General features: G+C 39.8%; 1 long non-coding RNA gene across 1 annotated transcript in view; it reads left to right on the top strand.

The window, feature by feature from the left end:
* The window catches only part of LOC109302811, a 410,293-nt gene that overhangs the window by 147,018 nt on the left and 239,121 nt on the right, over positions 1–24,154 (top strand). Inside the window, exon 4 of the long non-coding RNA XR_002098941.1 lies at positions 18,535–18,594. This is a non-coding gene — a long non-coding RNA (uncharacterized LOC109302811). The remainder of the gene's footprint in view (positions 1–18,534; positions 18,595–24,154) is intronic.

Genomic DNA, 24,154 nt, shown 5'->3' with positions numbered 1-24,154 from the left:
GAGGCATTAACTTTAAAGACAAATGACTGAAAGGAAAGCACCTTTTAAAACTTAAAAAGATACACTGCTGTGTAGAGCCTACTATTGCAAAGTAAATGAAATTGGTCACTGAGATGTTGATCTAACATTAAGACCTAGTTCATTGAAGTAAATAAAAAATTAATATATCACAGAAGAATATACCTGGAAAAGGAAAACAGTTTGGCGACTACACAGGTTTGGGCACAAAAGTGCTTGCTAAGCTATCTATTTCACACATGCAACGACAGAAGGTTCGATATTCATTCGATCGATGAGTGAAAAGGCACAATGGCAAAATCGGACGGACTTCTTTTCAAATACAGATCTCCAATGTCCCCCTACAGTCTGCAGTCGCACGGCTGGTGGTGTGGCACAGACGGAGCAAGGGTTACATCAAGGCTGTTCTCTGGACCGTGCAAACAGTCTAGACCAATGACCTGCAGCATCATGCCCTTTGAAGAAGAGGCAAGTTCGGTCACGATGAAGAAAAATCAAGGCGTACCCCTTTTAACAATAGGGAGCAGCTCGTGGCTGCAAAGAGGTAAGCAGGGGTAAGCAAAAAAGGCATCTGCTTCCATGGTTACAGGCCAACTATGAGAACCTTGCTTTTCAAGAGAGACGGTTCTCATGCTCCCTCACAGGCTATGTCATGCATTATAAGCAAAGGCAGGTTGAGCTGAAATCCGCATAGTTATTTCAGAGTAAAATGATACGCGAGCACATGGCTGTTAGCAAAAAAAGTCACATGACTGTTTAGAAGCAGACTTGTGCTGTTTGAGAATTGTGAGCATGGGGGTTTTGGGGTGGGGGGTTGGTTTTTGTTTTTGTTTTTAGTCAGGACTAGATGAAGGAGGGAAATGTTTACAAATTAAACATTTATATGATACACAAAATTTTGGCTGCTCTCATTCTTTAAACTGAGACAAGGTCAAGGGTCAATGTTTTTTCGTGACAGGGCCACAAACCCTTTTGTTAGGGTAGATTTAGCAAATGCCATTTAAAACTAGATTTTGCTTTTCTTTTTAAGTGCACTATTATTTTAAGTTTGGTAGAGCATGAAAGCAATTCTTTCTTTCTCTGTGCACTCAGCCTAACAGTCTACTTTGTTAGTTACAGTTTTTCTAAGTTTGTTTGTTGCAATTTTTGTACATTAATTTGGGAGATTAATAATCACAGGCGAGGCAGCAACAATAAGAAACAGTGAAAAGAGAGTGATTTGGTAATATTAGTCTTACCTTTCTGAGAGAAAAGGTCTCCTGTCAATGCTTAGTGGAAATGTGATCAGTGAATTTAAGTCAGTGGTGTAACTGTTAGCCTTTGAGAATTATGTTTGGCCTTTTTTAACCTTTTTTAAATGGCAGCATATTGGATCTACACCTGAAAAATTAAAAAGCGTAGTATAGCTATCCCAAGAAATGTGCGCTTTTTCAAACATTGATTAACAATAAGTATATTATGTGAAATTATAACTGCTTGTAGTGGTGGTAAAAAATTAATTTTAGTTTATTCATTTATTTGTTAAAGTATGTTATAAAGACAAAGATTAAGAATCTAGTTATTTCTGGCTTACAGCATATCATTTATTTGCAATGCTACTTTTACTATGTTCTTATTTAGCATCGATTTTAGGTTAATTTTATTTAGAATATTTCTATGAAAGATGGTTAAGATTAAAAAAAAAGAAAACCTAAAGAAAACGAGAACTGTTGAATATTGTTTGAATTGACAAGAACATAATAATTACCTCCTTAATTTACATAAACTGGATCTATTTAATATATATACTAATTTACTTAATTTTGTAGTCATTGCATGGCTAGCTAATAAACGTAATTAATATTATTAAATGCATCAAGTATGCATACTATATTGGCAGTCTTTATAAACTGTATTTAAATGTATTGGGGGTTGATTTGACTCTTATCTAGTGAGTTTTTGCTTCAAACAGAAAGTATGTATATTACTCAGCAATAGGTTACCTTTGACTAATATTCAACTTTTCAGAAAAAGTCTTTTAGCTACACTGTTCACATTGGGCTGGTTAACTGTGAAAACAGGAGTATATAGGACAATACCCATAAGCAACATAAAAACAATTAAATATTAAGGCTATAAGGAGCAAGAACATATCTTAAAAGTTTCACAATCTGAGTTCATCAGATAATTTATGTCCTGAATATTAATTTGACTATTAGAATGTCTTTCACATGATTGGTAGTGTCAGAGTGATGTTGTAGCCGTGATGGTTTAGAAATTATGCAAGAGGCAAGTATTTCTTAGGGTGATATCTTTCATTGGGCCAACTATATGGTTTTGATAGAGTTAGACAAGCTTTTAAATGCATTTGACATGACTGCAAACAGTTGGGTTTTTTTTCCCCAGAAGTTCATTAGCTAAACATTTTGGCTTAGAGAAAAATCTGTTAGTCTCTTTTTTTTCCTATTTAAAGCAACATGATCATTTAAATATTACTATTGTACTAGTCTGCATGTTAGTTACGACAGACTAATGGTGATTTATAATGCCTTCAGTATTTAGAAAGTCATGCACAATATTTCAGTGTTATTTCTCAAGATTTTTATTGGTTAATATGAGACATTATTCATTTTTATGTCCATTCTATTTAAGAAAAGAAAGCTTATTACCTGGCACTCCTTATGCACTACAATTTAAGCTAATGCAAAAGTTAGTATCATTGTACTGGTATGAAAATGCCAGAAATGCCAGAAATTACCATATTCACTCAAATAGAAGCTACCTTGACTATAGAATGGCCCCTCATTAATTAGATTCTATATAAGTTAAATTTATAAATTTGTTATAATTTTCCCAGTATAGAATCTAATTATTAGAGGTTGCCTTGAATTTGTCCCTCTCCCACTTCTCAATCTGTGGGGATCAGGTAGCCCTTTGCTTTCTGCTTCCCCCAACTTTGTCCTTTGTCAGTTCCTTCCTCCTCTTCTTACTGTCAGACCCTACTCTCCCTGAGCACATGGAAGTGAAGAGCAAATTTGAAAATAATAACCTTTGTACTAAGCATGGCAGTAGCAGTTTGCATATACTACCCATACACTTAGTTTAACCAGAATTGATGAGTTACCCTTTTTTGAAACTGCTGTAAGGTTTAACACAGGGACTCCATAAACACACTTTTGAGCAGCACTTTGGTACCTACTTATATGTGGTATGATCTTTAAAAAGTAAAAGATGTATACACAATGAAGAGGACCCGGAGTAGTATATGTAGTACCAACTTTTTTTAAATTAAATTTTGTGTCTCTGGTCCAATTAGTTAAATCTGTTCCAAATTCTATTAACCAAGCAGAGCTCAGTTGTTCAAATCTTTGTGGCGCTACTACCAGCAAGTATCTTACCTCCCAGTCTCTTCAGTCTGCTGCTTCAGGTACTTCCGAATCCATGGCAGGCATCCTACATGGAGGCCCAAACTGGAGGTCTTGGGGGTTTGGATGCCCCCGAATCTTGCTGTGTATGATAGACAGGCAAGGTTCTTTGGGTAAATACGATCTCTTTTATTAGACCAGCTAAATAGTTGGAAAAAATGTTCTTTTCAAGCTTTTGGGCAAAAGCACCTTTCTTCAGGCATTGGAGAGAGTCTGCTGTTGGTTTGGGTGCTCTCCAGGGTAGATTAGAAGCCAATATGCAAAAATGCATGTCTATGAAAATGCAGATGTATGGCAAACAATGTGGGGGAGGGGAAATGTTGATCTGGTGAAAGAATGCAACTAGTAAACTAGAAAGGTTACCTGGGGTTCTCAGATGACAGGAAGGTTATAATGTACCATAAATCCAATGACTACATTTAGTCCAGGAATTTTTTGTATCCAGTACATCTATGAAGTGAAGTTTGTAGGCTCATCTATGAAAGGCATTTGGGAAATTCCCTTTGAGGATTAGAATTGAGAGATCAGAGAGACAGTGGTTATCTTGTGGAAAGTGTGCACCAACAGATAATAGGATATTTTTATCTTTGATGTGCATTCATTCATGTATGCTCTTGCTGTTTGGTTTCTCCTGCATATTTTCCACCAGGGCATTTGGTGCGTTGGATGCAATATTACATTTCTGGAGGTGCAGGTGTAAGATCTAAGAATGGTGATGGTTCTGTTGTATAGTCATTGTGGGAGTAATGGAGTTGTGTTGGCAGGTTTTATATTTCTTATCCTGGAATGGTCTGCATCCATTAGGTGTGGTTTGGGCCATAGGAAGTTTATTTTTGGTGATGAAGTTGGTAAGGTTTGATGCTTGTTTAAAGGCTAGGATAGGTGGTACTGAAAAGATCTCTTTGAGAAAGGGGTCTTCTTCTAGTATGGGTTGCAATTCTTTGAGGATTTTCCATATAAGTTCCAGGGAAGGATAGTATGTCATAACTAATGCTGTGCGATTTTTGGGGATTTTCTTTTTGTACTGCAGCAATTCTTCATGTGGTATCCAGGTGACTCTTTTAAAAGTGTGATTTATCCCTCTGGAGGAGTGTCCTTTTTGGGTGAAAGCCCTTTCGAGTTTTGCGAGGTGGCGATTGCAAGTATTCTCCTCAGTACAAATTCAGTGGTATTGGGGGGCTTGGTTGTATATTACAGCTATCTTGGTATGTTTAGGGTGATGCCTGTTCTGTGTTTTACCATTCTTGATATTGATCATAGTGTCTAAAAAGGAGATGTTGGTCCTGAAGTATTCAAGAAATAGTCTGATGGAGGGGTGATGATTATTGAATTTTATATTGGTCCAAAGCCAAAGGCTCATGATTTACTGCATAGTTCATTGGCCTGGGCCCCAAAAGAGTCAAGAGCCTTTAAGGCATGTTGACTCCACAGATCAGCAATGCTCAGTATGTCTGTGTACTCCAGATCCCCTCCACAAAGGAGCCATGTGCTAATTAGCCTCTACTTATGACAGGAACCAGGTGTTCTAGTGACAATTCCTGGGACCATCCAAAAATCTATATGCAGATGAGTAGCAGGGCATCTTGTTTGGCTTCACCTTGTGGAAGGTGGGGCCACAATAATTTTATGCATGGGGTGGCTGAGAGAAGGTTCGGCAGAGGAATTTGGACATAGGCGGTGCACAGAGGTGCACATGCACCCCCTGAGAGCGTTGGTACACCTCCTGACTGGCCATGCTTGCTGCTTAGGCAATGGGGCAGGTGTGAGTGCCGGTGCCCCCCTGCAAGTGACGGCTGAGGTGTGGAGTGCTGCTGTGCTCCCAGAAGTAGCCACAGCAATTGGCCATCTTGCGATCGACCACAGGGTCAGTGGGATCAGCTGTGGGGGACCCCCCTATCGGTGGGATTGGCCATGGGGAGACCCTCCCCCCGGTCACTGACTGGTCACTTGGGGGGGACATACTCCCCCTGAATAAGGCGGCACCAGTCACCCATGGCTTTGGGTGAACTCTATGAAAAATGGCTTTGCATAGAGTTCTATGCTTACTGTTTGTATAGAGTTCTATGGCTTACTATGACTGGAAAAGGAGCCAGCAGTGAGGTGGGGGGGACTGTGCTTAATGGGCACTGCCATATGTCTTATTCAGATGGGTTACACTAACCTATTCTTGTGCTACTAGGTTCCCATCACTATGTTTGCCCAATGTGAGCCGTGTATTTTATAGTCGTGCTCAGTTGTTAGCTGCATTTAGCAGCTTCATAGTTGGTCTCCATTGCTAAGCACATGCTGCTTTTGGCAGCAGCTTAATGATAAGCAATGTATTTACTCAGATTTTGTTTTATGAGATTGTAAAATGAGAGGGCTTCTTTCCCCATGGCAATTGGGAGAAAAACCTGGTCTTGTATTTGAGTAAATATGGTAACTATTTCATAAACAACATATTTTAACAACAGCATATGCTCAAACTAAAGGTGTACTGAATATTCAATTAAGAAAAAAAGAAGGCAGAAACTTTAAATGAAAGGCCCAGAGACTTCTCGGTCCATCATTATATTTGAAGGTTTAGTTTTTCATTTATTGCAGTTTATAAGCAACCCACCCCGTATTCATTGCAGTCTGCAGAGTATACCAAGGGAAGGGTCTCATCTTAATTGTATTCATAATCAACTTTTAAAATAATTAATGTTTCCCTGTAAAAAGTTGAGGACAGAGCACTGCTGATGGCATTTTCACACTGAGACAGATATTAGGTTGAGTTGAAGATAAAGGATGGATTTCCATTAAGAATGAAAATATGAACATTAGGCCAGAAATCTAATCAGCAGTAAGTTTATCTCTACTGTTCCTTATGTGGTATAGTACTATATTTGCTGTGTCATCCAAAGGTCTGTGTACTTATTATGGAGGCCTGTGTACTCATTACTGCATTGTGAATTCCAAGATTTTCAACAATTGTTACATTCTCTAAGCTCTTCCCTTCGTTGACTTGTTAATTTTGCACTTAACCCAATGCAGTTAAAGTTTGGCTGTCACTCACTTGTATGTCCAATCCTTTAAAAATAGTAAGTCACTAGTATGTGGATGTTATTCATTAAGGCTGTGTGAAACACCATTGTTTTGTTTTGACATCCATTTCACCATTTTGAAGGGATGGTGTTTCATTTCATCATTTTGTTTCGTTTCAAAACAATGTCCCAGTTTGTTTAGTTGAAACCATTTCGCTGTTTTGACTTGTTTCAATGTTTCACCGATAGGCTATAATGGGGAATCATGAAAATACCTAAAACATTGTCATTTCTTGCCTGATTCAGATGCAGAGATGGTAACTTCTTCTGAGGGCATAAAGCCTGCCAAGTTTCAAAGAGATAGGTGCAGAGGTTTCTCAGAAACTGCCCCTCAAAGTCGTGAAAGCAAAATTTGCCAGCAGTGGCAGCCTCCTGTCATCCAGCGCACAGATCCAGAGGCCTCACACCCCCAGGAGGGTTGCAGGGCTGTGCCAGACTCCTCCCAGGGGTGCAGGCCCCCGGACCTCTGCTGGATGACAGAGGCTGCCACTGCCGCCTGGGACCATTGCTGGGCACAGCCCACACCCAGCATCAGGCTCCATGGAGCTCAGCCTGGTGGTGGGAGGTGGAGTGCAGCCCCAACTGTGTCTGCCTCCTGTTGCCAGCCTGTGCTTCAAGCAGCTTTGCAGCCCCATGGAGCTCAGCCCTATGGCAGGAGGCAGGCAGAGCCGGCACTGTGCTCTGCCTCCCATCACTTGGTTGAGCTCTATGGGGCTGCAGAGCCACTCAGAGCTTAGCCCAGTGGTGGGAGGTGGAGTGCAGCCCCAGCTGTGCCCATCTCCTGCCACCAGGCTGAGCTCCATGGGGCTGGCAGAGCTGATCAGAGTGCAGCCCAGTGGCAGAAGGTGGACAGAGCTGGCGCTGTGCTCTGTGGGGCTGGCAGAGCCAATTGTAGTGCAATGAGCTGGCGCTGCACTCTGATCAGCTCCAGCAGCCCCACAGAGCACAGCCCAGCAGCAGAAGGCAGACAGAGCTGGTGCTGTGCTCCGCCTCCTGCCATCGGGCTGAGCTCCATGGGGTTGGTGGAGCCAGTCAGAGCACAGCCCAGTGGCAGGAGGTGGGCAGAGCTGGTGCTGTGCTCTGATCAGCTCCGCCAGCCCCATAGAGCACAGCCCAATGGTGGGAGGTGGGAAGCACCAGGGCTGTGCTCCCCACTGGGCTGAGCTACATGGGGCTGCGGAGCCATTCAGAGTGCAGCCCTGGCTCTCCCCTGCCTCCCACCACTGGGCTGCTTCAAAACTTGAAATGTTTCAAAACTTTTGAAACATTTTGAGTGCCCTTATTTTGGTTTGAAACTGTTTCGATGCTTTTTGTTTCATTTCAATTTCACTGTTTTGAGCTTGAAACGCATTGAAACAACTTCAAAACGAAACATTCAGCAAAATTTAACACAGCCCTATTATTCATTGTTTCTCCTCTGCTTCTTGCATTTAGTTGAAGGGGCATCTCTCTCATATATAATTATTTTTCTGAAAGGATGCAAGAGGCTGTAGGGTCAAAAGGGATACAGCTGCCTATTCAACTTCAGTGACATGATACCCAAAATGGCTCTCCCAAACCAAAGAGGTAATGGAACTAGAAAAAGAGGGATGTTTGTCAGTTGCAAGTTCCATTTGGGACCCCGATATTTGACATAGTTCATGTCAGCTATGTGGATGTTCCCAGGAGACCAGTCATGTATCTACTTTACTTCATAAGAATGTGGAGAGAAGCTTTAAAACTGACACTATAAATGGGGGTTTACTGTGTCTGTTATCTTTATTTTAAGTTTCTAACATAATTATGTTAATTGAATTAAACCAGAAACCAATTCTATGAGCTACATTTTTCCTAGTGGAACACTAAAAGGTTGACATATGAAGATATATTAAAGATATCTGAACCAGTGGGTGCCATCTGGCCTAAAAAAACTACAGGCTATCAGCATAGTATCTTGTCGCACTTCATATAGAGTGGCATGCTTTGAGTAGCTTACCTGAAGGCTTTTTTAAAAAAGCTATGTGAGACATACTAACCAAACTAGTGCCGTACTGGGTGACAGGCAGGAGGGGAAATATTTGACTTTGGTTAATGAAGATCATATTTTTGGTACCACAAGTAAATCATTTCAATCCAGCTGCATAATGGTAGTCTCTGCCAATGCTCTGAATTACCGCTGGGAGGGTGGGAACATAATCATGATTTCATAGAACTCTACAGAATGGAGGTCAAGCAGGTATCTAGCACAATGCTACAAAATGCAACAATAGAGACCATAAGGGGCCAGTGCTGGTTTAACATTTATTATCTATTCACATGAGAGGCATAACATACAGAGTCTCAGCTGAAGCCCCAGTCGCCCACTGGTCATTGCAGTGTTGGTTAACACATTTTTTTGTTTACAATCTCAGAATAATATGATGTAAGAAAATTATAACAAGAATTGGGATGCCCTCAGGTACAAGGAGTGATAAAGTCACTAGCATTGGACAGGGATGTTAAAGATGGAGCCAAGAGACAGCCATCACTTGGGCTCCTTCTCTAGATTAACATTTTCTGTTCTTTTTCTAAGATAAGGACTCTTCAGTCTCACTTGTAGCCTATTTGAGTGGGGACTTGGAACACACCAATCATCAGACAGTCATCAGAGACTAGCAGTCTGTAAAATGGGGATGACAGCCTCCAGTGTGTTTTCTCAAAACTGATCAGTCTCATAAATGTGGTTAGCTATTGGCAGTAAGCCCTATTTGTTTGGGTTTTTTGCATTAGATACTGTTTCAGATTTGTATTTGGTTTTGAAATAGCTGCTAGAGGTTAGATAATATATATGTGGCAGAATGCATGACCTTGCTTAATTTGACACCGAGTATCTTGGTTCCCTGAAAAAAAAATTGATATCCCTCTTGTTTTGAAGAATCTTCTCTCAAACCTGCAACTTGCTACCGAGTAGACATTATCTTCTGGTCTCCAGGTTTGTGAAAATGTACTCCAAGTCTTAAAATTTATTTTCTCCCTACCTGTTAGGTGCAAAGCAGGCCCTACTTGATTTGGATTCAGCCTGAATCAGGGATAGTGATTTGATTAGTTGATTCAGATCACTGTCCCTGATTCAATTCAGCTGAATCCAAATCTGAAGATTCGATGCTGATTCAGAGACTCAGCAACTCGGACACAGCTTTAAATTTTTTTTCTACATACCATGAGGTACCAGCATGGCTTGTGAATACTGTAATAGTAGGACAGATGGAGCATCCAGGTGCTTGGTTGTGAACCTGGAAGTGGTCCGGAGGTATTCTTGGTCCACTTCAGGGTCCGCCGGGGAGTGCACGGGGGGGCCCCTGCACTCCTCAGCTCAGCAATAGGCCACGGGAGGACCCTGGATGCCCCCCCAGACCCAGGAGGCACCAGTTGCCGAGGCGAGGGGGTTTCGGGGGCGGGGGGCGTGTGCTCCCAAGCAGACCCAGAAGTGGACCAGAAGTGCTTCTAGTCCACTTCCAGTTCTGCTGCCACATGTGCTGGGGAGCCCCCCACACTCCTGTGGGATACTTCATGCACCCCAGCATAGCAGCACTCATGAGCTGCCTGCTACCTTAAGGTATGTAGAAAAGACATTTAAGGCTGTGTCTATATCTGAATTGCCAAATCTTTCCAAATCCCTCTGAATCAATTTGGAGGGTTCTGATTCAATTCAGAGAGATTAAAGGGTCTTCTGATTTGATTTGGATTCAGAGATTTGGCCACCAAATAGGGGCAAATCTCTGCCGACTGGAATCAGGGACCGAAGCTTCGCACAGCCCTATCACCTGTTATTATAAATAATAGATGCAGAACTGCAATCACTAACTCCTTGATTGCTAACCAGAAGGAAAATTTATTAAAGTACTACACGAATTTTTTCTTCTTATTTTGATATCTTGGCAATATTTAGTCTTTGCTGGGATGGAAAATAATGTAACTTAGGAAAATGTAAGGAATTTGGTGTACAGTTGTCATACTATCACTTTACAAGCCTCCAGCAGTCATAAGCAACAACCATACATACATACTCTCATATCGAATTGATTTCAATACCAAATATGCTTGAACAGCTGGGAGATCTCCAGTTATTATCTACTGTCAGAAAAGACTTCTAATGTACAAAAATATAGAAGAAAAACACAACCCTTCTAGAGCAGCTCCCTGTACTCTAGAAGCTGACAACTTGAAGACCATGGTCTTTTCCATATAATCTCAAAGCCAAGAATGTAAATCCTTAAACCATGATTTCCAAGAACCTAGGCGCCTTAATTTTTAGACCTTTCTACATTAATGTTGCAAGGACCACAATTATATGTTTTTAACTTCCTGGTTACAGCTGTATCAGCATGAAAATAGCCTCAGTTACCTAGAATGTTTTCTTAAGTAAACAATCTTTTTTCCTCACCATTTGAGGAGTTGCTGCCTCATTCCATTTGCTGGCATGCTGGGAAAGGACACTGATGATTTAAAGCAAGTTGGAAGGACTGTTGATCTTGGTGCTGACTGCATATGCTTTGTATAGAGTTGCTATAGTTTCTCATTTGTTTTCTTTTTCTGAAAGAAGAAATTCTCACATACCACAGGTCCCTAAATATGACACACACCTTTTTAGCAAGGCAGAACAAAAACATAAGAAATCCCATAGCAGACCAGTGGTTCATCTAGCCCAGTGTACTATCGCTGACAGTGGCTGGAGTGGATACTTTAGAGGGAGAGCATTGATTTGAGTATATCTAAAGTGATTTTTCACCTGTTCATTACTCTCCCTGGCATCCACTGTCAATGAAGAAAAAAAGTTTTGTTTTTTTTCCAGAGTTATGGCTTCATAGATCAGGGACAGAGCCTATCCTTCAGCTCACTTACCCTTTCTTGTTCAAACAGAAGCTGTAACATTAGCTGCTGCTGAAGACTGGTCTCCATGGGTAGACCTATGATTTTGAAAAGAGCTAAAACCTAGTCTATAGGGCTGTAAAATAAGAGAATAAAGACCAGCAGCAGCTGCTCAAAGTTGTCAGAAGAAAGGTTAGTTTTATCACTGAAAAGGAGAGATGGTCATTAATACCTGTGAAGAATAATGATCCATTGAGTGAGCTTCCTAAATAGAAACACCACTGATTCCTGCTCTACAAGGCAGAAGCAAAGTGGGGTGCCTATATTCCAGGCAGAAAATTAGCTTCCCTACTTAAGATATGGCCCCCAATTTTGGAGGTCTCATTTTAGAGGAACAAACCTCTGTGGTGTGAGTGGTTTTGGTCCAGTGAGAGTGAGTTCTCAGAGTCATTCTGATGAAACTGTTTTGTGGTTGAGTCTATCCTGCACAACTCATGATTCCACTGCAGTTTATTGTTATCCTTTGTGGTAGGGAATTGTCTCTTATATTTAGTAACTTTTAAAAATTCCATAAAGTTTAAGTTATCCACAGGAAATTATTCTTAAAACCTTTTAATTCCCCTACGCTCCTCATGGAAATAACTGCCACCTTAATATGGACAAACATGAGGCAGCTAAAATTTGGAGAAGTAAAATCCCACACCTACCACTGTTAATTCCATCCAGTCCTTAACTGTAAATTATATTTGTGTACACCATAAATAGTAGAACATGAACATAAAGCAGGTGTTTCAAAGAAGAATGAATAATTGTGGAAAAGGTCAACAGATGTTGCTAATAAATGCCATTGTCCGTAGCACATTTATTGGAACCGTAGTCCTAAAATGGAATTTTCTAAAAGAGAATTGGGAATATGGAAAATATTTCAACATCATAACTTCAGATTTTTGGTTTAGCAGGTCATGTGCTGACTTGCGTTCTATCAACATGTAAACTAAATGTGAAGTTAGAATCCCATGAGTATGTACATATTCCTATGAAGTCGCTAATCCTGCTCTGATTGGGATCTTTGGTTTTGTGTTCAAATGCCAGAAGAATCCTAATAATTTACTGTTACTCGGTAATCCTTTTTTAATAGAAAATCTATTTCCCTCAGATTTATTTTCATTCATAAAGTAAAAGGCAAGGACAAATTTTAACTTTTTCTCTTTTTTTATTTTTGGTTAACAGTGCAGTCTGTTAATCAGCAAAATAGGATGATTTCTCTGGGACTCCTATCTTTACAGGACTGTGATTCAGGAAACTGACTTTTTGGCTACATGAATTTCTGACACAGCCTCCCATCAACATCATGATGAGATTTGTGCAGAATTGTTGCTGCCAACTCTCTGAATTATCAGGACTAAGGCCTAACAGCCCAGTTAAGCTGATATTTCAAAACTGCAGCCTTTGAACTATATCTAATAATGTACTGATTGCTTATCGCTTCTGTAGAGTAGATGCTATTTACCATGCGCGTCTACATAAGACTCCTTAATGTGCAGTGGACTGTTTTACTGCACATTAGCGCATCACAGAAAAAACATGCTAATCTGCTAAAGGACCGTAGAATTAGTTTACTGCTCATTAAGTGTCACAAATAAAAGTTTACTTTGACTACTGCACATTAGCACAACTACTGCACCTTTATCTAATACCTCATATTAGAGGCAGTAAACTTAATGCACAGTAGCAAAGGTGCATTAATGAACGTATAGATGTGCCCACTTTATGGTTGCTAATGGATATGGTGAACACCTACCTAAAATTCTTTCATTCATTGAGGTAGTTGTCTAAATGTATTCACCAAAGTAGGTAAAATGAGCTATAATGAGTACATATATGAAAAACATAGAAAGGGACTTTTTTGTCTATGTTTATAGATTGGATAGGTAATAGGCTTCCTTAGTGAGCCAATAAATTTTATGTCTCAATCACCTTAATGAAATGTTGTTGTACAATGTGAAAAAACAGTATGGTTGGATTTTAAATGGTACTTCCAGGTGCTGAATCACATTTTAACTATTTTAGTTTGTTTGGAAAATAGGACAAGGACATTGATCTCTCTATGATTTAATTTATTCCTTCCAAGGTAAAATTTAAAAGTTTTGCATTAGCAAAGGCAGATGTGATTAAATCCTGCAGCTGCACATGTAGCTTAATTAATTTTCTTTTTCTGTTCCAAGTTCTTTGCTCATGGTTGTCCTAGCCCTGCTTTTATAGATATGGGTCCACCCAAAACATTAAAGCAGTTTCTTTGTCACTATCTTTTCTATATTAGGTCCCATATACTGTTATGCTTTTTGGAAAGTTTGGTCAAAACTCAGTGATTTAGCTCCATCTTTGTACCTTAGCAAACATGATAATCTCATTTGTTTTTCAATATCTACCATGATCTCAATTTTTATCTCACAATATAGGATAGCTAAAAAAAAAACCCTTTCTGATCATCAGGCCCCACCCTATACATTAAAGATATCGTGCAATTAATTTGTTAATTGTGCAATTACCTTAACACCAGCTATACGTGCAAAGTAGTTCTCACAATAAATAGCTCCAACCAGCTATAAAGTTAGACCTGGAAAATATGTACTAACTTTATAGCTGGTTGCAATCAAGCTTTAATTTTCACGTGTAGCTGGGTCTTCCCTGTGGCTAGGAGCCCCACTAGCTGACAGGGCTCCCAGCCACAGGGGTGCATCATCACTTATTTTTTCTTGTTTTCCAAGGGAAATTAATTTCTAATTATTGTTTTAAAAAGACAATCAGATGGGCATGACCATTAGATAAAGCTAGGAGGCATTGTTAATACAAATAAGGATCCGAATATCATACAGAAAGAAATGGAAGAATAGAAATAGCACGAAATACAAAAGTTCAAAATGCAATATCGGTTATTGGAAGACTAACACCAACAACTCCCGTGTATTGCAATTTCACTAGGTAGAAATTACTAAGGATAAGGTGTACTACTTTATCACACTGGCTAGGTACAGACATTCAAAAAAACCTCAGGTGAAATCAAAGTTGTGTGGTTTTCTATAAGTGGTGACGTTTAGATTGGTAGTGAACAGAACAAACTTTCACACTTGGGTGGGGTGGGGAGGAGGTGGAGGACAACTCTCAGATAAGGTTCTGCCATTTTTAAACCAGTTTGTGTGCGCCAAACTTCTGTTCTGTTATGGGTATAGACTGGTTTCTGATCACTTATAAGTATCATGTCTATACCTGGTCATGGTGACTATGAGCTACTAATGTGATAAAGTAGTGAACAAGGTAAATGCAATCCTAGGATGTGCCAAGTGAGATGTTTCTGACTGAGATAGGAAAGTATTAATTTAATTCTACAAGCCATTGATATGAACTCATTTGGAAAATTGTATACAATTCTGATTGTATATGTTAAAAGATAATAAACTCAAACTGGAATGGGTACAAATAAGGGCTCCTAAGATGGTCAAGGGAATGTGTAGCTTATTAAATGAGAAGAAGCTAAAAAAATAGGCTTGCAAAATGAAGGCTGAAGAGAATATGATTCTGTAAAAAACAGAGTGAAAGAAGAGCTATTGAAGTTAATGGATAGTGTTGGCCAAAAAATATAAGGGTATAAACTAGTCATTTATAAATATAAGCAGGAAAGTGGAGAAAAGGTTTCTAACCATCAGCCAATGACAGTAAGGGTAAAGCACTTCACTGATTTCATGATAGGGTTTGATAATTTTATGTAAGAGATTGTGAGGTGGTTGCTGGTTAGAGCAGGGGACTGTTCTCAATGACCCAAGAAGTCCTTTCCTGCCCTCTGTTCCAAAGACGGTATACATACCATGGTTATGCATAATAATACAGTGATTATAATTACATAATAGTTACACTTTCATTCTAATATAATTACATTATGGTTATGCTTCTTACTTGTAATTAACACTAATTGAACTGTCAAAAACAGACAAAAGAAAAAGTCGTTTAAAAAAGCCATTTATGGTTGTTGAGTATAATGATAGTTTACTTACCTATCACATCACTCAAGAAACATAATAGCAAGGAAATGAAAAATTTAAAGACAATATTATGTCTTGAAAATAATTGCGCCTATATTTAACTTTGTCCTCTAAGATCTATTGACACAAACACTTCAATTAGAACTATTCATTGCAGAAATTAAGAATTTGTACACTTTTTTCCAGGATTGTAGTTTACATTTTAAACTACCGTCTATTATTCTTATCACACATTTCACATGACCTTTAATTTAATTAAAAATGAATATTACCTACACTTTTATTCATCAGTACAACTTTATTTTTGTTATACATTATTTCATTATGTGTTAAATTTAAGAAGACCAGACAAACCATTATTGAGCTAAATGGATGTGAGAAAAATATGAGGGAATAAAAAATTCAAACTATTATTTTTTTTGGTGGCCTATAATTAAAATTGGTTCCAAATGCTAAAATAAGGTCTAATAATGGAGATAAGTTTCCAGTTTAATTATAAAGTAGCTATTCCTGCACCAAATAACCCAAAGGTTATCTATATGACTGACTGACTTATTACTCCTTAAATTGCTAAGTTAATGTTATACTACAATTTTTATGGTCGTATATCTGTTATATTTTGCCTAATACAGAATCCTACAGTTAAAGATTAACCATTTAACTGAAATACTTCTGCTGCTGTCTGTCTGCCCAGACATGCTAACCAAGCTGAATTTACACTGAAATTAATTTTTATATGCTGGTACTTGTATGTTTCACAAAAAACAAAGTATATCTTTAGACCAATTACTATGTATAAGTTATATGAAGTAGTAGTTAAATATATCAGTCAATATAATCACATTGCAATTACATTGTAACTTCAGGATGACTGCAGTGTAATTAATCCATTCTATCAAAATCTAATGTGTACTAGAGTACAGTTAAACTGCCAAGCTGTATAAACTGAAGGCTAACAGATTAGTTGTTTCAAGACACTTCAGAATGCACTATTCTCTTAAAAGCTGTGTCCACATTGTAGATTTCATAATTTTTCTTTTTACTAGAGAAAAAAATATTACTCATCCTTCGTGCTTTCTAGTTTGTGCATAAATTTTTTTTAAAAAACGGAGAGAACAAGGCTTCATATCATGACATGCATTAGCTGATAATTTTGTGTAAATATATAAATGCTGCTTCTTATTCTTTACATAATAGCAAGGATGTTTTACAAAATGCCCTATAAAACCAAGCCTTGAAATATAGCTGTAATATTTGTGGCTACTTTGTATAATTATATAAATATACATCTTGTAAGGTCAAGTTTCTTTATAAGGTTGAGTGATAGCTACCTGAGAAATAGTGTCAATAATTGGTTCCAAATGTTCCTTGACTTACTGATATCTAATAATTCTTTGTTAAATGTTCAGGATTTCTAAGCTGAAACAAATTATTTTCCTGCTTTTCCTCCAGTATTTTTCTAATTATGGGGTATACTTTTAAGGGTTTTTTTAAAAGGAGCTATAGCATTTTCACATATACTTCACAATGTTCAAAAAAGACACTCACTTTGTTTCTGGAAGGGAGAATGTAGAATAAAAAATTTTCCAAAGTCATGGCATTGAGTAAGTCCTCCTGGAAACAGAGTTCTTACAGACGTAAGAAAAAACCCAGAAAACTGGGTGCTTTACTTTAAGTTCAGTAAGCCCCTGTGCCAAGCTCAGTGCATGCTCAGAAGAGGCATCGCGTTAGTTTCACCCAGTTTGCCCAATCAGCTATCAGGTAAAAGCATCAAAAAGCCCTGCTGAAGCGTGCAATCTATACAGATCCTGCAGAGCTAGGCCAAACTAATGCACTGCCTCTTCCTGTAAAGCCCCTTTTTTCCCCACGTCTCTCAGCAGCCATAGCATCCAAGAAGTGTGGCATCCCAGGAGACAGTAGGTGAGGCAGCAGAAACTTCCTGGTGTAGCAAGACAGGAACAGAAAATAGTTCTTTATATAAATTCTTGTAAATAATGAAGTGTAAAGTGCTGTTTCCATAGTGCAATCCTCATTAAGGTTAGGGACAGACATTACACATAAAGCAGTTTAAGTGATCAGAAACTGGTTTAAACCTGTAACAGAACAGACATTCAGTGCATATATACCAGTCTGAAAACGGCCAAAACCAGTTTGAGATAAATCTGGTTGAATGTAGCATCAGACTTAACTGATTTGGCTCAAACTGGTTTATGCAATGTCTTTTCCAGACCTAAGAGAGTACAGACTGCATGCAGCATCTCACTTCCCTGAGTCACCTCAACTACTGCTTCAAGCACAAGCTGTAGTGCGCATGTTAAATAGCTACTGCAGGTTTCTCTGTAGCTGTGAGGGCACATCTACAGGAGATATTTATGATGCAGTTGACTAATTAACTGTGGAGTAAATATCTCAGCATGTATACATGTACCCCTACTAGGGTGTGTGAACCAAATAAACTCTGCAGCAGGGCAGTACTTGTAAATATAAGTATCACCCTGCTGCACAAATTTTTTCATGTGCAGCAGTGCATGTGTAGTTGTTGGCTGGCTGGCTGGGGCATGAGGGTACTTCAGTGTGGAAGCTGGGTGGCTAGCCCCACACTAAAGCATCCTCATGCCCCAGCCAGCCCCTCTGAAGCACACTGAGTTGGGTTGAAGTAGCCCCGGACTGGCAGCCTGACATCCCTCTCCCCCCAGGCCCTCTGCCAGGTGGGGCTGTTGTGGCCCAACTCTGTGTACTGTGGTCTAGGCACATGTCTAAACAGCATGCCTTGGAGCTTCCCAGGAACAATAAACTGTGGAGCAATAAACAATAGGTGTTAAGGCTCTTGGGGAGGGTCTATACATGCCATTAAGGCTCAGCAGTAATGGCATGTGTAGACCTGTCCCTGGAGGCTTATCATTGGACTCTGCCTCTTCTGCCTGCTGGACAAAAGAGAAGCAGTAGCCATTTTGCAACCATTGGAGCACAGTGTCTTAATGCTTCTATTCCTCCATGCTTCTGTTCCTGTGGAGAAAAATCAGTTTCCCTGCTTAAGACAAAACTCCAGTTTTGGAGGGCAGATTTTGGGGGGAAGGTGCATATGGTATGCAAGTAAATGAGGTAATTTAAAACTAACTTGATGAAATTATATGAACAAGTTGGTCTTAAACCCTTTTTTGATGCACTGATTTTTTTTTTCAGGAATTGGCTGCCATTCCAACTTTTGTGAAAAGATTGCTTTTATTGTTTCACAATTTAAGGGTAAGTTTTGAAGACTTTAATTAAAATTTTAATTGCAAGCCGTCATAATCCAAAAGTAAAATGACTATGACAGCAGATGTTTTCTGTAAACAGGAATTATGGAAAGCTCTGCCCATTTTTAAATGTGGTTTTTTTATGTGAATTTGATTTTTGTTGCACTTATTTTACTGGTTGACGTTATTCAGAACTGGCAGGATGTGATACAGGTTGATGTAGAAAAATCCTGCTTCAATTGGACTCAGTAGAAATACTGTCATTGTATTCAGTGGGACTGTGCACATATATTTTCAGATATTATTTTTTGTAATTTACTTACAGGTCATTGAATAAAACAGTAGCTCACGCCTGTTACTGGATACAGAAAATTTGTACAGTACTTAGTGAAGGCTCTAGGCTTTAAATAATATATATATATGCAGTAAGATAATATTTAGGAATTCTTTGTGTTCTAGGAGAAATCAATATGGGAGGAGAAGTGCTTATATGAGCAATGTCTACATTTTGAAAATAAAAAGGGAAGTTTTTTTTGTAAAACTATTTGTAAATGTTTCCTGATTTTGATTTATTTTTTTATTTTGTGCTATCTCTACTGTGTAAATTAACTTTGGAATTGGAAACATCTCTGTCAACTCAAAGAGTGATTCATGTTATACTTCTCCATTTAGGCTGCTTACAGACATAAAAGAAACCCAATTACGGTGCTTTACTTTAAACTTGGTGCACCCCTGCAAAGAGGGCAGCACATGCCCAGAAGAGGCATCGTGTTAGTTTGACCCAGTTTCCCCAATGTCTGTATAAATTAAATACTTAAGTGGAGCTTTTTTTGGCACTTTTATTTAGTAGCTGATTGTATCAGCTTTAGATAAAAGCACCAAAAAGCCTTACTAAAGTGCACAATCTATACAAATGCTACAGAGCCAGGTCGAACTAAAGTTTTGCCTTTTCTAGTAATGTACTGTTTTTTGGTTTTTTTCCCACATCTGCCAGCAGCCTTATTGTGTAAGTTTGTAATTGCTTTGAGTATCCTAAATGTATGTAGCTCCAACATTTATAATATCACTATTCTGTTCAACCATAATTTGTTCTCTCTTCTTTCAAATGTCAAAAATGACTTCTTTCTGTAGGTACCTACAGAATAATCTGTAAAGTTCTTAACAGCTTGCACAACAATTCTGACCAGTTAGAATGTCATTGGCTATCCCTTGATACAAGGATGATGTCTGCTGGGGGGAGGGAGGAATTACTGGTGAGTTTTAAGGTGGTTGAGGATTGCAATCTGTGCTCTGCAAGTTTTTCCACAGATATGGCAAGAGGTACCTTGGGGGAAGCGCAACTGTTGCCCAGGATGTTGTGTCCTTTACTTCCTCCTTTGCCATTTCTTGGCTTCCTGAGTAAGATGGTTCTCTTCAAGGTAGGCTGCAGCTTGATGAATGATGCAGCACCATTGGAACCTGTTATCAGCCAGCAGTTCCCAATTTGTAGGGTTGATGCAATCCTTCTTAAGGCATGCTTTCAGGGTGTCCTTGTAGCGCTCTGCAGGTCCTCCTACCATGTAGAATGTAGAACCCTGTAAGAAGATTTGATAAGGAAGCTAACGGCATACTAGGCTGCATTAGTAGAAACATTGCCAGCAGATTGAGGGAAATGACTTTCCCCTCTATTCTGTGCTGGTGAGGCCACACCTGGAGTACTGTGTCCATTTCTGGGCCCCCCCACTACAGAAATCATGTGGACAAATTGGAGGGAGTCCAGTGGAGGGCAGTGAAAATGGCTAGGGGACCGACGAGGAGAGTCTGAGGGAACTGAGCTTCTTTAGTCTGGAGAAGAGAAGATTGATAAAATAAACCACTTGATCATTGTGAGATATTAGTACTTCTAGAAAAGGGTTTAAACTCTTCCTTCCTTTAAATATTGTTTAGACTTTTAGCAAGATTTCTATACACTTTTTAAAATAAGCAGAGCTACAGCAAGGAATACTCTAGTGCCATGACTGGATCTATTAGTGAAGTCATATTCCTAAAAATTGACAGCTCTGGTGTCAACCATCACATGACATTTATCCCCACAATGACTAGACTGCCATTGGTAAAACTTATCTAGTCTCTTGCCCAAGAGTAGCAAATCCTAGTGTTCACTTTTGAGAAGTGGACAGCAAGCAGAAGCTATGTGATAATAGTATATAAAATCTCCTGGTTTTTTTTACTATTTTGGGGGAAAATATATTCTACCATTATCAATACATAATAACAGTTTTGAGTCCGTAACAGTTTCCTTCATTATTGCAAACTTTCTCTAGCGAAATGGTTTATATATTAAAAATAAGGCATGCTATATAAAGTTTTCTTGTTTTCCTTGACACTTTAGAAGGAACTGAGTTTGAATGTTGTATAAAGCAGAGATCTTCTTAACATATTTTTGTCAAACTTGTCTAAAACAAATCAATCTTTTATTTTTTTAAATTATTTATGTATGTAACATACAAGAATCGTTCATCTCTGGCATAGGCCTTTTGGTCATATGCTTGTTATAAATGGGACTTGCATTTACATCAAATGAAAAACAGACCTCACAAGTTTCAAAATGTGGACAAGGCAGTTAAGACAAAATAAAATGAATGTAAATAACAGTATTTATTTATGGGGATATACATGATCTATATATTGCTGTTGAAGATATGAACACTACAGCAGACAGTATAGCTTTAAAACATAGCTACTAGATACTAAACACTCTAAGGGCCTTGTTTTACATCACACGGTGAGCTGCACAAATATTGATCAGTATTAGTGCTAGCACAAGTTTGGAGGAGTCACATATTCAGGCCAGTAGTGTCCAGGAAGACTGAAAGGTAATAATTCTCCCCCCGCCCCCATTCTGGGATTCCCTCATGCCCCCTGTTCCTCCAGGCTCCCATGGTTCCCCTCTTGTCCCTTGGGGTTCCCTCTGGGACAGACATCACGGACAGCCACAAGTAAATGGGGGAGGAGGGGTAGGGAGCAGGGATCCTGGGTGCAGGGGAAGGCAGGAGGAGCAGTGGGCCCAATCTAGGCCCGTGAGGGTGGGGGTGGGTTGGTGGGATGTTCACACTAAGGTGTAGCCTAGAGTGGCTACACCTTAAGTGCATCAGAACCTGGGTAACACAGATCAGAGCTAATTCTGCCCTGGATTGGCATAACTTTAAGTTGCTGAGGGGCAGAGCGGGGACCTAAATTGAAGTGCTGGGTTTTAAAAACACTGCTTCAATTTAGGATGAAGTAAACCCCTATGTCATGTACACCCGTGTTTTACCTGTCTCTCTGGTGGTGGGGAGGGGAGGGCAAGCTGCTGGTGAGCAGAGCAGTCCCTGGGCTGTGGGGGGAGTGGGGGCTGGTGCTTCTCTCTGCAGAAGCGGTGTGCCTCCCCCCCCAGGCGGCAACCACCCACAGGCACCTGGCTTGGGCAGCAGCAGCAGAGGAAAGAACCAGGTCCCCATGCAGCTCAGGCAGACAGGCAGGCTCTAGGGGAGAAAAAAAAAAAGATCAGGTTTGATGCTTTTTTTTTTCCCTTTGGTGGAGCTTGCCTTCCTGGGCTACTGCCAGGCTGCCTACATGGGCTCCCTGCACAGCCCCTGAGCCATACAAAGCCTGTTGCTTTGCTCTACAGCTGTAGGGCAGCAAACTAAAACTCCTCAGAGGCGTTTCAGTTTGCTGAACTCCAAAGTCATTTAAGATGCATTATGCTGCCGAATGTGCTACAGTGGCTGGAATTAATACACAATATGCTGCTGACACATGCAAACACCAAGACCATTTAAGTGGTGCAAAAGCATATAACCTGCTTTAAAGTGTCGTGCACACATGCCCCTTGTTTCATCTACACATGCCCTAAGTGCTTAAAACTAGTTTCAGGTGTTAATGTGTGGACAGTTCAGATGTTAAGAGCTTCAGGAGCCACCCATAATTAGCATGTAACAAGGCTATAAATAAGTTTAAATCTAGTTATTCATCTAGATATATTTAAAATTGAAAATAAGAAAGTGTCAATCCTTGGAGTATCAGTGAGATGCCTGTCCTAGTTATTTACTCCTACTCCACATGTGCCAAATCTCAGGAATAAGACAATATAAATTGCCATAGGGTGGCACTGAGCATATAATGATAAGTATGCCCAGTGCAGACAGTCTAAATTCCTTGGAGTGTGCTCTCAAGGCAACCTTAAGGTGGTGACATTGCCTCATTTTTGGGATTTGGTGTGTATAGAGTCAGGAAAAAGTTGACTTTGCAGCAGTGCTCCTGGATTTGGCCCACAAATGATGTACTCAAGCCATTTAATAACTGAATGTATTTTGTGTTCCCTGTAATTTCTTCCCTTTTGGAACAGAAGTTTTGCTGTGATTCTTAATCATGTATTCCTTTCACCTAAATAAAACCTACAATTGCCATCTGTTTGCTGATGAGTTAGTAGTTGAATCAAAGCATTCTAGCAGTTGGACTATATAGTACTTCATAAACAACTTTATATAATATATATAAAAAGGACAACAAGAAGTCCTTTTTTAAATACATAGGGGGTAAAAAGAAGGTACCAGGTAACGTGTGGCTTCTGCAGGGCACACTAGGAAATCTGGTCATCACACCAGACAGCAAATCTAACCTATTTAACAATTTCTTTCCCTCTATTTTTCTGAGCAGGGACTGGGTCATTCCCCATACCAGGACCCTCATAGGCGCCAGGGGAGGTACATCCAGGCCTAGGGTCAGAGAGGACCTAGTCAGGGAACTTCTGGAGGGACTGGACATATTTAAATCAGCAGGTCCAGACAATCTCCACCCCAGAGTGCTGAGGGAATTAGTAGAGGTCATTGCAGGATACCTGGCGCAGCTTTACAAGCACTCATGGTGCTCTGGCATTGTTCTGGAAGACTGGAAAAGGGCCAATGTGGTTCCCATTTTCAAAAAAGGGAGGAAGAAGGACCCAGGAAACTATAGGCCAGTTAGTTTTACCTTGGTCCTGGATAAGCTTTTTGAGAGAATTATCCTGGAGCATGTCCGCAAGGGGCCAGTAGGGGAAGTTATGCTTAGGGGCAACCAACATGGGTTCATTAGACGCAGGTCCTGTCAGACCAACCTGGTGGCCTTCTATGACCAGGTCACAAAATCCTTAGATGCAGGACATAGTCTTTCTGGACTTTAGGAAGCCCTTCGACACAGTCTCTCACCCCATTCTCGTTAAAAAATTAGGAGATTGTGGTTTCGATGCCTACACAGTCAGATGGGTCACCCAGAGAGTGGTGGTGGACAGGTCATTTTTGACCTAGAGGGATGTGGGCAGTGGGGTCCCCCAGGGCTCGGTCCTCGGGCCTGCACTGTTCAACATCTTCATCAGTGACTTGGACGAGGGGGTAAAAAGCACCCTGTTCAAATTCTCAGATGACACTAAGATGTGGGGGGATGTGGGTACGCTAGAAGGGAGAAATAGGCTGCAATCAGAACTAGACAGGTTACAGGGGTGGGTGGATGAGAACAGGATGGGTTTCAACACTGACAAGTACAAGGTGATGCACCTGGGGAGGAAGAACCAG

Source organism: Gavialis gangeticus, unplaced genomic scaffold (assembly GCF_001723915.1).
Source record: "Gavialis gangeticus isolate Ggan-Ray unplaced genomic scaffold, GavGan_comp1, whole genome shotgun sequence".
NCBI lineage: Eukaryota > Metazoa > Chordata > Crocodylia > Gavialidae > Gavialis > Gavialis gangeticus.
The sequence above is the reverse complement of the archived record's forward strand: the minus strand, read 5'-3'. Positions and strand labels throughout refer to the sequence as shown.